The 22,176-nt window shown below is 42.8% G+C and overlaps 1 pseudogene; it reads right to left on the bottom strand.

Annotated features, from left to right (window-relative positions):
* Nucleotides 1–2,012: 2,012 nt before the first annotated feature.
* LOC138431518 (zinc finger protein 280B-like) lies at nucleotides 2,013–3,304 on the bottom strand (annotated as a pseudogene).
* Between the last annotated feature and the right edge of the window lie 18,872 nt (nucleotides 3,305–22,176).

Raw genomic sequence — 22,176 nt, 5'->3', positions numbered from 1 at the left:
AAATTACCTAAAATGGAGAAAACAGATTCACTACAGCTTCATCATCTGTAGTCCTTCCTCTTCAGTTCTGAGAAGGATGCTAACCGCTTGGTGATGATCTCTTTCCAGCATTTTGTGAAAGCTTAGAGGACTTAAAGAAATTGAGGACTGGGGAGAGTGGGGAGAGACAAAGAGGAGGAGAAAGGAAGAGGAAACGGAGAGATTGCTCCTGGCATAGGTCTACAGACAGGATCCCAGCTTCCTGGAATGGTGTACAGAGATTGCTAGGTATCCGTGCCAGAAGTGGAGAAGGGGTGACATTCAACTCCAGGAGGAGACTCAACTCCAAGAACCTACAGAGGCAGCCAAGTGTGCTGATGTTCAGGCACCCATACACATTTAGTTTGATACAATGGGAAATTACACACGCAAACAATTAGCAGTTAACTGTACTACATTTGTGTCCAAGGCAAGATAAGATACAGAACCGAAATCTTCACATGGTCAACTCGGGTAAGACACATGTAACTGGAAAATGGAAGGAAGAGTTCCAAAAAGGCTTTAATCACCCTGGACTATTTTTATCCACTATATTTACGATTCTTGGACAACTCCATTGTAGCTTAAGGGTAAGAGAACTCAATTTAGCCCAATTCAAAAGGTGAACAGATTTCCTGTCATTGATCCTTTTCAGCTACAACTATGGGTCCAGCGCAAATCAAAGTGGACGTCAAGGCTCTTTTTTCCTTTGGGAATTTTAACTTGCTTTGCTACTGTGTCTGACACATATATGCCGACCTCACTGTGACTACAGGGCAGCCAAATGGAAAAGGGGACAGAATGAATCAAATTCCCCTTTTGATCACTCAACAGGAGGTCCACAGGCACCAGGTCTCATTCTACTAACTATCTCTGCTTCTCCAACTGCAGTCAGTGCTACACAGGGCCTGCTTCATGCTTGCCAGGGTCTCTCACCAAACACAGGCATTTTAGCGGCTGGCTTCCTTGTGATGTCCCTGGGCTAGGTGAAAGCACTCTGAGACAGTGTTCCTTCTCCCTTGGCTCTGTGCCTGCAGTGAATGTATGCCTCTTCCTCAGCTGGGACAAGAAGCCACAGCTCTTCACTGATTAAATCCCGTGTCTGGTCCAAACTCACATCGTAGCTTCTCCATCAACCTCCAGTGCACGCATTCAGAGCCAGGTTGTCTTAGATCAGCCCAAGAGGCACTTCAGAGAGTGACATTCAAATCTGGCTATATAGCTCATACTGAGATCTTCAAGGCATGAAAACAGTTCAAAATTCCGTTGCTAAAACACTCTACAGATTATATGTATAGGAGAGCTTTCGAACTTACAAATAACATCAAATACCAAAATAGGTTCTTACTTTTCCTTTCTCCACTTCTCTCATTCTCTCTCTCTCACACACACATGCGCACATCCTTTTTACATGTTAAGACAATTACACAAAAAACATATCATAGATTTTTAAATAACATCTCAATATGCAGATCAAACAAAACTGTACTTCCTCTAATTAAAACAAAATCACATAAATTACCCATCGGTTTCCCTATATTTGATATTATTGAATAATGCTATAAGTTGATCTTTTTTTTTTAATGGGGTTTTTAACTTTGACTGAAATACTTGCTTCAGACTTACTGAAGGCAGAATTAACTATTTTTTTTTCTTTTTTTGACCTCCTCCTTTTAGATTTGGGGGGTGATGATTCAAAATCAGATGTGTTCACAGTAATGGATGCAACTTCCACCAATCCTGGCTGAAGGGGTTCCAGTGATACCTGAAAAACAATTTTTGTTTCAGGGGACAATCCTTCTAGCTGCTTAGGCGTCTTAAACATTTGATGACACTGGGTCTTGTGCTCCCTTTCCTCTTTGGAAGTTAAAAACTGTAGCCGACATTTGGAACACTGGTGAAAACTCTTTTCCCAGTGCCCTCGATGATGACGTCTGTATGCTGTTGCAGTTTTAAAAATTTTGAGACAAAATGGGCAAAGCAAATTCTTGGTGTTACCATGGTATGCTCTGAAATGTGCATCCACATCTGCAAAAAATGATGATCTGTAACTGCAAACCTGGCATACATAGGGCATTTCACCAGGCTTATGATTGTCTTTCATGTGCTCTAAGAGAACCTGATCTGTCTCAAAGGACAACTCACAGATGTGACAGACTGCGGAGGGCTCCTGGGCCGTGTGGACACTTTCAATGTGACTCTGCAGCTGGAAGGGAGTCGGAAACTGGCGGAGGCAGTGCTGGCAGGTGGTGTGGGTTTTCCAGCTGTCACCTCTCTGCCTCTCAAGTTCCAAATGGTGCTTCATGTGATTCATAAACTTGACATTTTTTAGAACTTTCAAGCAGCTGAGGCATTTAAACGCCGTGTGGGTCTTCGGTTCTGGCTACCCAACTCCTCCATGCTCGCCACAGTAGAAGTCGCGAAGTAACACAATCAGATTTCCTTCTGTGGGATCACCAATTTTGTTTGGACTTGCCAAACTTGGAAAATCAGTTTTTGTCCGTCCACTTTCCCTTAAAGGTCTTACAGGCTTGCAATGAACACTGTCCTTTGGAAAAGGTGTTGGACAAGGTTCTCCATTCTGAACATGGCTTAGTGAGGTATGGACACGGTCTGGTGTGCTTTGCTGAGTGGTCTCTGTATGAAAAAAACCTGACGGGGAGAAACCTAAAGAATGTTCCCCTACAATGCCATCACTGAGTTTAGGCCTTCTGGGATTTCTGCGATTTGTTTCACAAGGGGAAACTCACTTTGATACATGAGGACTTTTATTCATATCTCCTGCAGAAACTGCTGTTTCTACTGGATGCTGCAATGAACTTGTGAAGGTAATCAAAGAAGAACATAACTCCTTCGAAAAGCAATCAGGCACTATTTGTGGTGAAAGATTTTTATAATCAGCTTGAGACGGAGGTTCAATAATAATAGGACTACCTGTTGATCCTGAGTCAGAGTCAGACACTGGAAAGACAGTCTTTGCTTCTGATGTAGGAGTCACATGACTCACAGGCTGTAATCTGTGAGCGTTACCTCTCCTGAAGTGACCATACCTTTTTCTCCTTGAATAAGAACCTGGGGTATCTCTGTTCAGTATGTTTGAAACGACTGGTTTTGAAGCTGAGCTCATCCCAACAAAGATCACGTCAGCATCTTCATTTACATGTTCCACTCCAACCAAGATCACTTCATCATCATCATCATCATCATCTACTTGTTTCGTCTCTCCCTCCCTTTTCCGTACTTCTGGCTCTTGTTCTTCTTCACGTAACATACATGGGAGTTCCATATTTTTAATACTTTTTTATTCTTAGAGGGTGCGGCCACAAGTCCCAGTGCTTCCTTTATACAAACTGCCACCTAAGTGTAAACATACTACAGATTAGTTAAGTACAGAAAAATGGGCTATTTGATTATCTCCAAAACTCTAGAGTACTTATACACACCCTTATCTTACAGACAAAGACACTGAGTGTCAAGCAGACTCAATGACAGCTGAAAAAACTACGACTACAAGTCTACATGGCTCTTGAATCATAGCTTTGTCGCATGTTCACTTTAACCTCTTCTATTTAAAAAAATAAAGAGGAAAAAAAAATAACCCGCCACACTGATCATTACGTGAAATCACATGTAAAGGAGAGTATTTTTACAAAAGCACTGTTCTACAGCGTTTAGAAGCATGGACTTTGGAGTCAAAGGAGATTTAGTTGGAATTCTAACTTAACCACACACCAGTTGCCTCTTCTTGGGCAAATTTGTAACTTTTAAATGTGTTTATGTATCTTAAAGACAAACATGCTTATTTCTTAGACTTAAGGTTAACAGCTTTTTTAAAAGGCATCAGCTATTCAATGGCATCTTGTTTTGTAGTAAAAATGGAAGAAAATGTATCTTAAATGCACATTACAACCGATCCACTAATTCTAATTTCATAAATGTTAACAAAGAAAATAGGTAGCAAATTCAAAGTATAATCTATCTCTACCTAGTTAACAAACAGCATAATTCAATGTCAAGCACTTAACTCAGGCGTAGGAAACTGAGAATGAGCTCTCTGATAATCTCACCCCAATTCCACATAGATATATCCTAAATTTCTCCCTCTAATCCTGGCTAAACTTCAATCCAACAAAGCTTCATCTTTATGCCACATGTCTCTTCCCCACATAGCAGGCAAAGTGATGCCAGTCTTTCTCTCATACCAATATCAGACAGAGACATCACACACACACACACACACACACACCCCTGATATCCCTTATGAACACAGGTGAAGAGTCCTCAACAAAATACTGGCAAACAAAATCCAACAGCATATAAAAAAGACTGTACACCACGATCACATGCGATTTAGGGAGGTATGCAAAGTTGGTTCATTATAAGAAAGTCAATCAACATTATGCCATTTTAAAACAATAAAACAAATAACACATCTGCCTGAAGAAAAAGCATTTCCGTGAATCTAGCACCTTTTCATAACCGGGGTTGAAAGAACACTTAATAATTAAGAACAGAAGAGAACTTTCTGAATCGAAGGGCACCTGTAAACAGACCCACAGCTAACATCATACTTAAGAATGAAAACTGAAAGCTTTCCCTCTAAGACTGGGAACAACACAAGGAAGTCTATTACACACTTTGCCTCAACATTATACTGGCAGTTCTATAACCAGAGCAATCAGGTAACAAAAGAGAATTGTTGCTGTAGTTTCAAAAAAAAGAAAAAAAAAACGAAAAAACAGAAAACAAAAAACAGCCTTGAGAATGGAAAGGAAGAAGTCAAAGTATATTGGAGATAACATAATTTAGTATAGAAAATGTTGAAGAAACACAAGTATTAGAATTAATATAAAGCTTGCAGAATAGAAGACAAATATTTTAAACGTCAACCACATTTTATACAGTAGCAACAAATGTTAAATAAATACCTGAATCTACACTAGCATTCAAAAGAATACTTAGGAAGTCAGAAAGAGAAAGACAATATATTCTTTTGAATGGCTGAGTAATACTCCACTGTGTACATGTACCACAGCTTTATGATCCATTTATCTGTTGATGGACATCTAGGTTGTTCCATGTCCTGGCTATTATAAACAGTGCTGCGATGAACACCGGGGTACATGCATCTCTTTCAATTCTGGTTTCCTCAGTGTGTATGCCGAAAAGTGGGATTGCTGGTCATACGGCAGCTCTATTTGCCATTTTTTAAGGAACTGCCACACTGTTCTCCATAGTGGCTGTACTAGACTGCATTCCCACCAACAGTGTAAGAGGGTTCCCTTTTCTCCACACCCTCTCCAGCATTTATTGCTTGCAGACTTTATAGGAATCAAGTCTAATGAGATGGATGAAACTGGAGCCGATTATACACAGTGAAGTGAGCCAGAAAAAAAACACCAACACAGTATACTAACACATATATATGGAATTTAGAAAGATGGTAATGATAACCCTGTATGTGAGACAGCAGAAGAGACACAGATGTATAGAACAGATTTTTGGACTCTGAGGGAGCGGGAGAGGGTGGGATAATACGGGAGAATGGCACTATCATGTAAGATAGTCGCCAGTCTATGTTCGATGCAGGATACAGGATGCTTGGCGCTGGTGCACAGGGATGATCCAGAGAGATGATATGGGGTGGGCGGTGGGAGGGGGGTGAAGATTGGGAACTCATGTACACCTGTGGCGGATTCATGTCAGTGTATGGCAAAACCAACACAGTGTTGTAAAATAAAATAAAGTAAAAATAAAAATTAAAAAAAAGAGAGAAAGACAAATATCGTATGGTATCACTTACATGGACTCTAAAATATGCCACAAATAAACTGATCTATGAAAGAGAAACAGACTCACAGACATAGAGAGCACACTATGTGATTCCCAAGAGGGGAAAGGTGGGGCAGGCACAGATTGGGAGCTGGTGATTAGCAGATGCAAACTATAATATATACAATAGACAAACAAGAGCGTACTGTATAGCACAAGGAACTATATTCATAATTTGAGATAAACAATAATGGAAAAGGGTATGAAAGAAATTGTGTGTGCATATGTGTGTGTTTACATATGAAGGAAAGGAACGGACAACTGTTGGCAAGCATGTACAGAAACTGGATCCTTGTGTGTTATAGATAGATTTTTAAATGGTGCAACTGCTACAGAAAACAGTTTAAAGGCTCCTCGAAAAATTAAAAAACTAGAGCTGACACATGATTCAGCAATTCCACCTCAGGATATAAATTCAAAAGAAGTTAACATGGGGTCTTGGGATATCTGCAGAGCCGTGCTTACAGCAGCACAAAGCACAACAACTAAGAGGTGGAAGCATCGAAATGTCCATCAAATGTGATATATACACACAATGAAATATTATTTAGCCATATAGAGAAAATTCTGTCACAGGCTACAACATGCATGATCATTTCAGACATCAAGCCAAATGCAATAACCCAGTCATACAAAAAGACAAATACTGTAAGTTTCTACTTGCATGAAATAGCTAACACAGTCAAGCAATAGAAAGGAAACAAAAAAGAACGATGGAGTCCATGGTAGGTCAACGGGCAAGAAAAGAGGAGTTGCTGTTTAATGGGACAGGTGATGGGTACAGAGTTTCGATTTTGCAAGCTGTAAAGGTGTAGAGATCTGCTTCATAACAATGTGATAAGGAATTCCCTCGTAGTTCAGAGGTTAGGACTCCACAGTGTCCTATCAGGGGCCTGGGTATGATCCTCAACCAGGGAACTGTCATTCAAGCTGCACAACACAGCTAAAACAATGACAACAACAACAAATCAACACTGTGACTATGTGTGTGTATATGTCTTAGTCTCTCAGTTGTGCCCAACTTTGCATCCCCCGGGACTAAAGTTCACCATGTTCCCTTCTCCATCAGATTTGCAGTGGGTTGCCTTTTCTTTCTCCAAAAGGCTGATGAAAGTGTGCAAAATACTTAGCATGCAAAAATGGTTAAAATGGTAAAAATTTAACTTAGATGTTTTCTACAACAATTAAAAACAGAAAAGCATTTAACAACCAGGAAAAGAATTTGAATAGACATTTCCGACTCTTTGAAACCCCATGGACTGTAGTCTACCAGACTCCTCCATTCATGGGATTTTCCAGGCAAGAGTGCTGGAGTGGATTACCATTTCCTTCTCAAGGCGATCTTGCCCACCCAGGAATTGATCCCAGGTCTCCTACCTTGAGGGTGACATTTGAACATTTGAAATTCACCTGTGGCCTTGACAAGAGTGGCTTTATAGGAAAATGAGAGAACTCGAGATAACAAAGTCTAGGAACAACTCTGCAGAGGTCTGTAACAAGCAAATATGAAAAAAAAGCAGCAGAAGCAGGAGGTGTCACCAAAAGATGGATTTTTAACGACAGGTCACATTATAGTCAGTCTGTTTGCTGATGGGAACCATCCAGAGAAACAGAAACCTTAATCCAGGACAAAGAGGAGACTTGCTAGAACACCAAGAAATGAGTAGGTCTAGAACTGAGTAGATCAAAATGGAATACCTCAGGCCAGAGAGCACACAAGCTGGAGAAGGCAATGGAAACCCACACCAGTACTCTGGCCTGGAATATCCCACAGATGGAGGAGCCTGGTAGGCTGCAGTCCATGTGGTTTTGAAGGGTCGGACATGACTGAGCAACTTCACTCTCACGCACTGGAGAAGGAAATGGCAACCCACTCCAGCGTTCTTGCCTGGAGAATCCCAGATAAGGGAGAGCCTTGTGGGTGGCTGTCCCTGAGACTGCAGAGTCGCACACGACTGAAGCGGCTTAGCAGCAGTAGCAGCACACAAGAAGGGTACACAAGCCAAATAATTTGCTCACATTGACAGAGCTGAGATCATATAAAAAAAAAGGCTGGCATAGTGGATTAATGGGTATGGTAACCAGCCTTCAAGTGAGTTCAATCTCCTAATATTCCCACCCCTGTAGTTCTCTCTCAATCTATCACAGGGTAGACATGTGAGACTAAGCAAATACACAAGTGAAGATGTGTAACATCTGAAAAAAGACTCTGCACTTTATCATGGGTGCAAGCGCTTTCCTGAATCACTCATTCTGAGTAAAGACAGCAGCCTCCACAAGAGAAGCCCCTTGGAGAGGCCCACAGAAGGAGGAACTGAGGCTTCATGAGTACAGACAAGTGAGAGAGCTTAGATTCAACAAGCAAAGTTTTCAGAGGTTTCCAAGCCAGACAAAAGCTTGACTACTACCTCAGGAGAGATCCTAGGCCAAGAGATAACAAGTGGTAAGTTCTTTCAAACTATTCCATTTTGAGATCATATGTACAACACAAACATTTCAAGTTATAATACCATTCACATCATACTTACACACAGAACAGTTCTCCTATAAATATAGCAAAAATCAACACACACACATACACACACACACACACACACACACTCACCCAATCCAAAGCTCTGAAACACAAGAGTTGCCTAGCAGTCCAGTGGTTTGGTTAGGACTCAGCCCTCTCACTGCCAGGATCCTGTGTTCGATCCCTGGCTGGGGAACTAATATCCTATGAAGCCACATGTTGTGACCAAAACAAAACATGCGGTGAAGTTCAAAGCTGTACCAGCAAGATAAGTATACAACACAGCTGTAGGCACAAGTGGCTGGGCATAGAGCTTCCTATGATCTTGTTTACTCGCATGAAATGAACTCAGATGGTGCCTCACCCCCATCCAGTGGAGTTCACTTACTTAATGAAGAAAAGCCCTTAAGGGTACAGAAATGAGCAAGTAATCTCACGTGAACATGTTAAATCACAGGATATCTTCTCTGAATGAACCACTGGATTCATTCATTCATTTGGCCATGCTGTTTGGCTTGTGGCGTCCCAGTTCCCTGACCAGAGATTGAATCCAGACCACTGCAGTGGAGGCCCAGAATCCTAATCACCAGGCCACCAGGGAACCCCCACACCTGCATTGCTTTGCTTTGCCAGCTAAAACCTTAGGATATGTGCATTGCCCCATTTTAGCCTCACCAAGTGGTTGGATTCAGCTATACACAGCTTAAGACCCATGGTGTTCTTACTTTCTTTCTTTCAAGAAGGCAGGGGAAAGCAAGTCACCCTGCCTGTTTTTAAGCTTGCCACTCAGAAAGCTGCAAACGTGAAACCATGATGGCCCTGAAGTCAGCACCCGCAATCAGGGTCAGGTAATCCCCAATCAGGAATACTCTCTCTCAACAGCAACGTGTCAGCCGACGAATGAAAGGAGAAAAACGCAAAGTAAGAAAGCCACAACTACGTCACTTGTTGTAAAGATGTCTGTCACCTTACCTCAGGGGCCCACTGAAATCCTGAGCGCTTGAGACCTCCCAGGCAGCACACAGTCACATCCTGGGGACAAGCAGAGGAAAAGGCCAGGGTGAGTCCCCTGTTCCGGGAACATTCTATCCCCCCATGCCCTACCTGGTCCTACCCTACGGATGCTGACCAGGCGTCTCACACTCAACCAGACCAAGTGATTGAACTCCTTTGCCCTGAGCTTCTTCCTCCCACCTCCCTTCTCTCAGTAACAAACAAATACCTCATCTGCCAACTTCCCGAACCAAAGGCCTGAATCTCCGGGCCCCCAGGGACGGGGCAGCCCTGGAGGCCGAGGAGAGGCAGAGGAAACAGGAAAACGACTAAAGCACCAGGGCAGTGAAGAGGCTGCTAGATAGATGTTTTGTTTTTTTTTTTTTTTTGCTGCTCCTGCCTGACTGTGCCTGGGTGCAGAACCGGGTTGGGCCGTGAAGATTTGTGCATCTGTGTTTAAACACATTAGGTTCCACAGGAGAGCTAGGGGTGGTGCCAGGGGCCAGGGGCCTAAGAGGCCCTTTCCGCCAGCTGGCTTGTCCCACCCCTGGGCAGGAAAGCTGCTGGAGAGCAGAGCCCGCCCAGACTAGAGAGGGGAGAGGGCGAAAGGAGCCTGAAGCCTGTGGATCCTGCCGCAAGCTCTCACCGCCCTCACCAGCCGCCCCGCCCAGCAAGGCCTCTTGTGAGTGGGGACCCGAGAAACCCTCCCTTTAGCCCTTAGGCACTGCTTTGGCTGAACCATGCTCCAGTCCTTACCGGTTCCCATTGAGGGAGGAGACAGAACTGCCAGCAGCTCACCTGCCCTAGGCAGTTCCAAGATTAACCCTGAGGAGTCGAGCCTGAGGGCATCTGGCCTCCTCAGGTCTGGAGCGCCGCCTCAGCTCCCCCTACAGGCCTGCTGGCTGCCTCCGATGATTGGCTGCCAGGTGTCGGCGCCAGCCATCTGATTGGCCACGAGGCCGAGTTGGGCGCATGCGCGCGCGATGAGCCCTCCCCCCACCCCCTCACCCCATAAAAGCAGCCACTGTAGGCGTGGTCAGGCTGAATCTGAAGCTCAAGGATCTTGGGTCAAGATTCCTCAGCTCACCAAACGCGAAGAAAGAAAAAACAGATGGCACAGTCGCCAGGGCTCAGGGCTGAGAACGGCCTCCGAGTCTACCAGGGGAGTCCAGTGATGGTGTCCGGCACTCACAGCCCTCAGGGGTGACCTCCCTTAAGCCAGTTCTTTGCTTAAGGAACTTGACCTTACAGTGGATCTTGGCACCCCTCCTCTTGGAATTACATTTCAATCAAGGCAGGGCAGCCTGCCCCTGTTTTTGCACTGTCTATTGTGAGCTGAGAATGAGCTTTACTTTTTCTTTTTCTTCTTCTTCTTTTTAATTTTAGAGCTTTACACCTTTAATGGCTGAGGAAAACCAAAAAGAATTTTATTTTATGACGTGAAAATTGTGTGTAATTCAGTTTTCGGAGTTCTTAAAGGTGGAACAGGGACTTGCCAGCTTCCTTGGTTACCCTCTATGCCTGAAAACTTAATTAATTGCCAATGATCATATTCACAAAGCCTAACATATTTCTTTTTTGGCCCTTTACAGAGTGTTTTTTAAATGCCCTGTTCTGCTGGACGTCTCCTAGTAGTCATATGGGAGAATAAAGTTTTGGTTTTGTTACAATATTTCTTCTCCATTATATTCATTTTTCATTCTTTACTAATTTCATTCCTTCGTATCACTATAAGTTTCCTTTAATGGAAGCAATGAAATAACATCAAAGAAAATACCTGTGTTGGTAGTTTTAACAGGTAACATGTTAGGAGGTATATGCTCAACTAAAAATATGTCGTATATATACAGTAAATACCACTTTAAGTGGCTTCAGAACTTGTATCTGGTTTCAAGTCCCTAGGAATGTTTGTTGAACATCCAATATTGTAACCTCCAGCTGTTCTCAAATTCAGAAAGATACAACTTTTTCAATAATTTGTTATCTCAAGTTTAAACTCCGTTTTAGCCACATATATGAACATGCTTTCTAGGTCACATGATTGAATCTGACCTATTGCCAAAAAGTGAAAATTTTGGAATACCTTTCTCAAAAGAGAGATGTTGTTTTCTTCTTCCAGAAAGACTGGTAGTGCAGCCGATCTTTGAACAGTTTGTCGGTTTTTGTTAACTCCATAAAGATTAAGCTGTCGAATTAAACTTTTCATGCTCTTGGTTTCAAATTTTCTGAAAGGCTCCTTTCTTTCCAAGACTTCTTTCCTGAAGAGTTCTTCATTGATCACTCTACATGTGCCTGTCTCATCCCACCAAATAGATTCAAACTGATCACTTTCCACTATATTCCAAAGTTTTGTGGAAATGAGAGTGAAAGAAAATCATTCACATCATCTGTTTCAGAGACAGAATATGTGTAGTATGGCCTTTTGATCACCAGATCCTCAGACAAAGCCTGAAAAGCATATTCTTCAATCATAGATCTCAAAACTCAGTCCCCAGTTGTATAATCATACCAATAAGATCTAATGGAGGTTTCCGAACCAGTGGACTCACCTTTAGGAGGTCCATCTTGATTTTCTGAAGAAATATGTGCCATCTCAGGGAAATCTTTCTTCAGATAATGTTCTCATTTGTCTGCTTTTACACAATGCAACTTCAAATGATGTTTGGCTGGCCTACAGAGAGAAACTCTCTGGACGATCACAGAGGTCCTCGCAGTCAAACAGCTGTGACATCACAAAATCACTGGTCTCCTAGCAATCGAAGGTTAGTTGTGACATGACAAAGTCACTGGTCTCCTAGCAACTGAAGGGTAATGTTCAACCAAGTGTTTACTTCAGCATCAACTTAAAATACAGACTGCTGGCAGAAATACTAACCAAAACCATGAAGCATGCTAAATCTCATTAGGAAAGTTGCCCTTTTTTCTGGGGGGGGGTGGGGGGGTTTCCCGTGTTTGGGATGGTCTTTCTCTTTCTGGCAGTTTGTGGTTCCTCTTTATTGTGGAGGTTCCTCCCTGTGGCTGGGGTTGGACGAATGGCTTGTCAGGTTTCCTGGTTAGGGAAGCTTGTGTCAGTGTTCCGGTGGGTGGAGCTGCATCTCTTCTTGCTGGAGGGCAATGAAGTGTCCGGTAGTGAGGTTTGAGATGTCTATGGGTTTGGTGTTTGGGCAACCTGTATATTGAAGCTCTGGGCTCTGTTCCTGTGTTGCTGGAGAATTTGCATGGTATGTCTTCCTCTGGAACTTGTTGGCTCTTGGTGGTGCTTGGTTTCAATGTAGGTATGCAGCTTTTTGGAAGATTTCCTTTTTTTAAAATAAATTCATTATTTTAATTGTAGGTTAATTACTTTTCATTATTGTAATGATTTTGCCATACATTAACATATGTCCACCACAGGTGTACACATGTTCCCTTTCCTGAACCCCTTCCCTTCTACCAACCCGTACCATCCCTCTGGGTTGTCCTAGTGCACCAGCCCCAAGCATCCAGTATCATGCATTCAACCTGGGCTGGAGACCCATTTCATATATGATATTATACATGTTTCAATGCCATTCTTCCAAAACATCCCACCCTCTCACTCTCCCACAGAGTGCAAAAGACTGTTCTATACATCTGCGTCTCATTTGCTATCTCGCATACAGTGTTATCGAAAACTCACATCAATAAATCCACTTTCTTTCTGAAATAAAAGTGATTTATCATCCTTCTATGCACACATTCTTAATATTCAGTACTGTTACCCTAGCAGACTTGGTCTACTTGCTTCTGTGCAAACAAATTTATGAATTGACTGTGGGTTTCAGTGTGGGAGGCGGGGCAGGAAGTGCTTATTGTCGAACCAAGCAAGGTGTCTTAGCAGCTGGTGCTTCAAAGACGCAAGTCCCCAAATACTTTCAGGGGAAATATTTTAATGGCTGAGTGAGGGTGGAACATGGGGTCTGTGGTCAATATTGGGACATTCTACTAATGGCCTATTACGGAGGATATTGGGAGTCCACATCATTGACCGTCTAGTTCCAACTATGCACTTACATTTTAGCCTGGTTTGGGCTTTAGCATCTCTAAAATTGTTCACAGGATATTGCTCAGAATGTCATCGATGGTCCTTGCTGCTGCTGCTGCTAATTCGCTTCAGTCAGGCCCGACTCTGTGCGACCCCAAAGGTGGCAGCCCACCAGGCTCCCCCATCCCTGGGATTCTCCAGGCAGAACACTGGAGTGGGTTGCCATTTCCTTCGCCATGCTGGCCCTTGAGGAGGGACTAAAGACCCTTGAGTTTGATTAGTGACTAAATCATTATTATTGTCAATCACTTGATTGTTTTCCTTAGTTTCTGTCTTTTCTAGCTTCTCTGATTAAAATTCCTTTTGAACATGAGGAGGTCTACAATCTCCTACCTCTCTCTCTCGATTTCCATGCTTTTCAATCTTAAGAAGGAACTGCTTAGTACAATAAAGGAAAACAAGTCTTGGACTTAGAGCTCGATCATAAATATGACAGAAAATCTCAGTGCAGGTTCCGTTTCTTTTTCAGGTTTCCCAGCTCTTGGAGTGATTGAGTCAGCAACAACTTTGGCTCTTTCCTGTTGAGATGGAGCATGGAGGTGGAAATAATTCTAAAATCTAGGCTTGCTATCAACAGTTTATGATATGAAAACATATCTCTATTTTATATATATTATATATATATATATGTCTATGTCAGTATTTTGTCATTAAACTGGACAAACATTTGAAAATTGATCTATATTTATGAAAAGGAGAGAGGTGAGTGATATAAAAGAGTCCTCATATGTTACATGCAGCCAAGGAAACATATTTTGAAGTATTTCAACTTCCATAATATTTGACAACCGAGTAGAATTTGAATCATTCTACATTTGGGTTTTATTGTTTTCCCATTTCTATTACACCTAACATGAATTAAAAGCCATTGCACTTTTTTTTTCATACACACACTCATGCATAGACAGGTGTATATATGTCAAAATATAATTTTAGGCAACTTTATTTAGGTGACCACACTCATTGCTAGCTCCCCAGATCTTAATAAACTGTTTGGGAAGCCCTACATTACTTAATATCTTTCTGGCTGAAACATTCATCTCGTTGCTGAAAAGCTCTCCTTTCATCTAGCTCATTTTCCACTATTCTTTCTGTAATAAGAGTTAGGGCTCATACTTATGAGGGCACCTTGAACCCAGAACATTGCAACTCAAGCTTACTTAGTGATATTGTTCCAAACATGCTGTTGTTTTCCTCACGTTGGACGCAATTTGACTTGATTTATTTCTAATATAAATTTGTTTATTTTCATAGTAGTCTAATTGCTTTACAATATTGTATTGGTTTTGCCATACATTAACATGGATCTGCCACGGGTGTACACGTGTTCCCTATCCTGAAAACCCCTGCTACCTCCCTCCTCAAACCATTCCTCATGGTTACCCCAGTGCACCAGCCCCGAGGATCCTGTATCACGCATCGAACTGGTCTGGCGATTCGTTTGACAAATAATATTACACGTGCTTCAATGCCATTATCCCAAATCATCCCACCCTCGCCCTCTCTCACAGAGTCCAAAAGACTGTTCTATACATCTGTGTCTATTTTGCTGTCTCACGTACAGGTTTATCATGACCATCTTTCTAAATTCCACACATATGTGCTCATTTACTCTATTGCTATTTTTCTTTCTGGCTAACTTCACTCTGTATAATAGGCTTCAATTTCATCCACCTCACTAGAACGGACTGAAATGTATTCTTGTTAGTGGCTGAGTAATACTCCATCACGTATATGTACCACAGCTTTCTTATCCATTAGTCTACTGATGGACATCTAGGTTGCATCCATGCCTTGGTTATTAGAAATAGTGCTGTGATGAACAATGGGGTACACGCGTCTCTTTCAATTCTGGTTTCCTTGGTGTGTATGGCCAGCGGTGGGATTACTGCTTCATATGACAGTCCTATTTACAGTTTGTTTGTTTGTTTGTTTGTTTAAGGAATCTCCACATTGTTCTCCATAGCGGCTGTACCAGTTTGCAATTCCACTAACAGTGTCAGAGCATTCCCTTGTCTCCACACCCTCCCCAGCATTTATTGCTTGTAGACTTTTGGATAGCAGTCATTCTGACTGGCGTGAAATGGTACCTCATTATCCTTTTGATTAGCATTTTTCTGATAGTGAGTGATGTTGAGAATCTTTTCATGTGTTTGATAGCCATGTGTATGTCGTCTTTGGAGAAATGTTTGTTTACTCCCTTCTCCTATTTTATCATGGGGTCGTTTATTTTCCTGGAATTGAGGTTCAGGAGTTGTTCGTATATTTTTGAGCTAAATTCTTTGTCAGTTGCTTCAGTTCAGTTCAGTTCAGTTCAGTCGTGTGTGACTTTTTGAACCCCCATAAATTGCAGCACACCAGGACTCCCTGTCCATCACCAGCTCCCTGAGCTCACGCAAACTCACATCCATCGAGTCAGTGATGCCATCCTGCCATCTCATCCTCTGTCGTCCCCTTCTCCTGCCTCCAATCCCTCCAAGCTTCAGAGTTTTCCAGTGAGTCACCTCTTCATATGAGGTGACCAAAGTACTGGAGTTTCAGCTTTAGCATCATTTCTTCCAAAGAACACCCAGGAATGATCTTCTTTAGAATGGACTGGCTGGACCTGCTTGCAGTCCAAGGGACTCTCAAGAGTCTTTTCCAACACTACAGTTCAAAAGCATCAATTCTGCAGTGCTCAGCTTTCTTCATAGTGCAACTCTCATATTCTAACAAGACTACTGGAAAAACCATAGTCTTCACTAGATGAAACTTTGTTGGCAAAATAATGTCTCTGCTTTTGAATATGCTATCTAGGATGGTCATAACTTTCCTGTCATAGGGCAAGCGTCTTTTAATTCCATGGCTGCAGTCACCATCTGCAGGGATTTTGGAGCCCCCCCAAATAAAATCTGACACTGTTTCCCCATCTATTTCCCATGAAGTCATGCGACCAGATGCCATGATCTTACTTTTCTGGTATTTTGAGCTTTCAGGCAACATTTTCACTCTCCTCTTTCAATTCATCAAGAAGCTTTTTAGTTCCTCTTCACTTTCTGCCATAAGGGTGGTGTCTTCTGCATATCTCAGGTGATTGATATTTCTCCTGGCAGTCTTTGTTCCAGCTTGTGCTTCTTCCAGCCCAGTATTTCCAGTATTTCTCGTGATATACTCTGCATATATATTAAACAAGCAGAGTGACAATACATAGCCGTGACGGACTTGTTTTCCTATTTATAACCAGTCTGTAGTTCCATGTCCTGTTCGAACTGCTGCTTCCTGACCTGCATATAGGTTTCTCAAGAGGCAGGTCAGGTGGTCTGCTATCCCCATCGCTTTCGGAATTTTCCACAGTTTATTGTGATCCACACAGTCAAAGACTTTGGCATAGTCAATAAGGCAGAAATAGATGTTATTCTGGAACTCTCTTGCTTTGTCAATGATCCAGCTAATGTTGGCATTTTGATCTCTGGTGCCTCAGCCTTTTGTAAAACCAGCTCGAACATCTGGCAGTTCATGGTTCATGTATTACTGAAGCCTGGCTTGGGGAATTTTGAGCAGTACTTTACTAGCGTGTGAGATGGATGCAATTGTGCTGTGATTTGAGCATTCTTTGGTTCTGCCTTTCTTTGGGATTGGAATGAAAACTGACCTTTTCCAGCCCTTTAGCCGCTGGTGAGTTTTCCAAATCTGCTGCCATATTGAGTGACGCACTTTCACAGCATCACTAAAAGGGGGCAAAATCCCTAAACAGACGTGTCTTTAAAGAAGACATACAGATGGCTAACAAACACATGAAATATGCTTAAAATCATTCATCATTAGAGAAACAAAACTTAAAATTGAATGTGTCGTCATATCACACGGTTCAGAGTGGCCATCACCAGAAATTCTACAAGCACGAAATCCTGGGGAGGCTGTGGAGAAAAGCTAACCCTAATCCACTGCTAGTGGTAACACAAACTGGTACAACCTCTATGCAGTACAGTTTGGTGACTCCTTGAGAAACTTGGACTACAACTGTCATATGACTGAACAACCCCCCTTCTTGGCATATACCCAGAGGGGATTACAATCAAAAGAGACACAGGTGCCCCAATGTTTATTACAATTCTGTTTCCGAAAGCTATGACATGCACGTAATCTAGATGCACATCAGCAGATGAAAATATAAGGAAGTTGTGCGATATATTCAAAGAGAATATTACTTAGCTACAGAAAACCATATATTTGTGTCTCTTTTAGTGGGGCAGTTCAACCTGCAGCCTATTATTCAGAGCAAAAAAAAAAGTTAGAAAGAGAAAGGCAAATGTTGTTTATTAATGCATATAAACGGGATTTAGGAAGACAGTAACAATGATTCTGCATGAAGGCTAGTAAAAAAGATCCACATATAAAGAACAGACTCTGAGACTCAATGGGAGAGTTCAAGGATGGGATGATTTGAGAAAATAGCATTGAAACAGGTACATTACCATACATAAAAGAGATGACCAGTGCAAGTTCAATGCATGAAAGATGCATCCAACTCTTGTGCTGTGGACGAACCCAGAAGCATGGGGTAACAAGGGAGGTTTGAGTTGTGCTGAGGATAGGGGGACACATGTATCCATGCGGCTGATTCATGTTGATGTATATGTCGAAAACCATCACAGTAATACACAGTAATTCTATTCCAATTAAAATAAATCATTTTTTAAAAGAAATATGAAGAAATACAAAAAGAATGCATTCAGAAATAGCAGGGACATGCTCCAGAATACAACCTCAACAGTTGTTTCATATCCATTCAAGAAAGCGGGCTTAGAAGGGGCAGAACATGTGTGCTGGTATAAAAGCTGAAAGTCGAAGAAGGTAAGCTTGAGATTGCAACTATGCAGTTGCAGCATGACCTCAGTATCATAGTCTAAATAGTGAAAGACGCATGCGGCAGAATGCAAGCTTAGTAGATCGGCATGACTACTGTGGAGCGTAGGCTGAGTTGGAGTTAAATGCATGCGCTTGAGCATCCTTTCAGGAGTGACGGTACGTATGTTTCAGAGTGAAGATAAAGAGATGCAGCAAAAGTGCTCTAAAATGGTGGACAAATACTTGTAAGAAGGAAGGTTCAGAGTGGAAGCTCAGTATTTGCTATAGACTTAGAATTAAGTTGAAGACAGTAGGGAAGACCACTCGATGATTCAGGTTTGACCTAAATCAGATCCCTTATGATTGGACAGTGGACATGAGGAAATATTTAAGGGATTAGGTATAATAGAGTGTTTGAAGAACTACATATGGAGGTTCATGACATTGTAGAGGAGGCAGTGATGAAGACCATCCCCAAGAAAATGAATGCAAAAAGGCAAAATGGTTGTCTGAGGAGGCCTTACAAATAACTGAGAAAGGAATAGAAGCAAAAGGCAAAGGAGGAAAGGGAAGATATACCCATATGAATTCAGTGTACCAAAGAATAGCAAAGAGCGATAAGAAAGCCTTCCTCGGTGATGAGTGCCAAAATTCGAGGAAAGCAACAGAATGGGAAAGAGTAGAGATCTCTTGAAGAAAATTAGAGATACCAAGGGAACATTTCATGCAAAGGTGGACACAATAAAGGACAGAGATTGTATGGACTGAACAGAAGCAGAAGATATTAAGAAGAGGTAGCAAAAATCTATACCACAAAGATTGAAGAACTATGCAGAAAAGATTTCCATGATCCAGATAATCATCATGATCTAATCACTCACCTAGAGCCAAACATCCTGGAATGTGAGGTCAAACGGGCTGAAAGAATGATCAATAGAAACAAACCTAGTGGAGATAGAGAACTCCACTTGAGTGATTTCAAATCCTAATAGATAGTGCTATGAAAGTGCTGATCTCAATATGCAAGGAAATTTGGAAAACTCAGCAGTGGCTACAAGACTGGAAAAGATCAGTTGTTCCAGTATATGCATTTTAGAGCTTCCTCTCTCTAGTGGTGAAATGTGTTCCACACAGAGTTAGACAGGACTGAAGCAATCCTGTGCAAATAGTTGCACGATTTTTTTTTTTTAAACCTGCAGCAGCTTTTTTCCAATGAGAGTTAACTGTGAAAGTGGAGCAGCTGCTTGGCTTTGAGGGGCGCAGGTGGTGTCAAATGGGAAGGGTGCAGGGACACAGACTGACTACACCACAGGAGTTATGGCCCTATCAGAGCATTTTTTTTTTTGAGCCCTTGTACCCGGTGATAAGAAGGCGTCTTTGGCCAGTCATCTCCCTAGTTCCACCTATTCGGCCACTCAGAAGGCTTCCTTGCCTGGGATCCTTCTCTGTCGTTCAATGGGTCAGCACATAGAGCGAATTTCCTGGCTGAGGTCCTCCTGTGTAAATCAGTGCATCCGACACTTAAAGGAGCATCCTGAGTGGGATTCTACTCTAGTATGGTGCATCAGGCACTTAAAGGAGGACCCTGCGTGGTGTCCTGCTCTGCATTTCAGTGTGTTCAGCATTTGATGGGTCAGCCTCACTATTGTAGTAACTGCTGATGCTAGCATGTGGGGAGAGAGAGGCTATGGTGATTGCTCCACCCCCGACATGTGACTCGGTGTTATTGCCTCGCTTTCATGGCTGCCTGGCTTTCCTCCACAGGCATACCCTACCACAGTGTCCTCCTTCAAACCCCCTCTCTCCGTCTCTCCCCAGGAAACAGCAGCCCTCCCCATGAATTGCCGCAAAGTCCCTAAACTGCAGCTGCCAGCCACCGGGCCTTTCAGGGGACGGATGTCCTTGTACGGGGTATGTACAGCGGCAGCAAGGACCCTCTGCTTCTCATTGCACCCAGCTTTCCACAGATCAGCTGTTTCACTCTCAGCTTTAAATGTCTAGTCTACAATTCATACGATTGACCCAATGTGGGATTGGACCTCAGCTTCAGTTCCTTCCCCCACTCAGGGCAGATCCAGTCCTACTAACACTCCTGATTTTTCCCCCAGTTCTTTCCCCCGACTGAGTTTTGTGTGGTTCTATATATTATTTTCCACTTGTCAGATAATCCTGTCTACTTTCCGGTAATGTTCTGATTTCTCTTCTGTGTCTGAAGGTGTATGCCTGATGTATCCATGGAGAGATGTACTCCACACCCACTTATAGCTCCACCATCTTGTTCTCTCATCTCATGAGAGTTTTAGAGCACAGGATCCACCGTGGTAGTAGGTGTGCTATAAAATGTGAGTTCAGATATACTCTTGAGGGCGAGCTCAGTGGTTTTAGCACAGCTGATCTAAAGCGTGGATTTAGTGTTGGCCAGACATATGCTTCAAATGTTAAGAAAATTATGTATGGTGTGCCCATACTAGAGCACAAGGTCAGTGTTGGTGTACCATTTCCTCTAGAATGCAAGTTCAGTTGTGGAAAGAGGTATGCTCCGCAATGCAACTGAGCAGTTTTAGACATCTTGTGGTAGAGTACATGCTCAATAGTGGCAGGAACTGTGCTCTAGTATGCATTCAGCAGTGGCTGGACGCATGTTGCCAGTGCCAATGGGATGGCTTCAGACAGCCTGCTCTAAAGTGCAAGCACACTAGTGGCAGAACGTGTGCTCCGGATTGCGAGCTAAGCTGTTTCAGTACTTCCAGGCTAGAGCAGAGACGCAGTAGTGAGGCATGCAGGCTCCAAAGTGTCACACCCGCTCTAGAGCACAGTCTTAGTAGCGGTGGGGAGAATCCGCAAAAGCACCATCTCAGGAGATGAAGCACGTGTTCTCGAAAGCCAAGATTCAGGATGTGAAGCATGCCTGCTCTAGATCATGGGTCTGTATTAAGAGGGGTATGCCTAAAGTGTGTTTCACTATTGAGAGGCATGCTGAAGAGCTAAGTTCAGCAGATGCAGCATGCCTGCTCTACATGTGCTTCAGAGTGTTGTCTCAGGAGTTGCAGTGCCCTTGCTCAAGAGTGCAGACTGCAGAGGGACATGTTCTCTTGAAAGCTGGGTTTTTATTTTTGGTTGCATATCCAGAGATCAAATTCAGAAAATGTGATATACCTGCTGTGCCACACAAGCTCAGTAGCGGGAAGACAAGCCCTCAACAGTGCAAGTGCAAGGGTTGTGGCATATGTGTATGGTGACGCACGATCAATTGAGGCAGGACATATGAAGTATACACCAGGTCTGTTGTGGTGGCACGTCATCCACAGATGTACAGGTACACTGGTATAAAATGTCACTGGGGTAATTGTTGCACACACCTTCTCGAGCAATACCTCAAGGAAGGTAATATAACACTTCAGAATTCAAGGTCACTAGTGGTCACACAGTTGATCTAGAATGACGGTTCACTCGTGGAGATGATATGTGTTTTAGAAAGCAGCCTCCTGGAGTAGGTGCTCCAGAGTGCAGGAAGAAGCGTGGGGAAATTATGCAACAGAAGGCACGCCAAGTCATTGGCAATTTTCAGCTGCAGAGTGTAGGCTCACAGGTTTAAGCACCCATGCCATTGAGCAAGATTAGTAGTAGTGGAACTCATACTCTGTAACGCAGGCTCAGCAGTGATAAAGGACTGTACCAGGGTGCAATATCAGTAGCTGAAACATGAATATTTGGGGGCCTGGGCTTACAAGTGGCAAGACACAGGCTTCCCAGTCTGAAATTAGTAATGGCCACACATATGCTCTAGACCACATGCTCACTAGCTGTGCCATGCCTGCTTAGTGTAAGGACTCAGAAGTGACAACTGTGCTGTAGTGCTAGGGTTTATACTGCTGGGATGCATGATTCAGTGTGCAGTTGTGTAGTTCAGGCATTCTTACTCTACAGC

The sequence above is a fragment of the Ovis canadensis genome, chromosome Y, assembly GCF_042477335.2.
Source record: "Ovis canadensis isolate MfBH-ARS-UI-01 breed Bighorn chromosome Y, ARS-UI_OviCan_v2, whole genome shotgun sequence".
NCBI classification, from domain to species: domain Eukaryota; kingdom Metazoa; phylum Chordata; class Mammalia; order Artiodactyla; family Bovidae; genus Ovis; species Ovis canadensis.
Note: the sequence above shows the minus strand (reverse complement) of the source record. Positions and strands in the feature narration are given on the sequence as shown.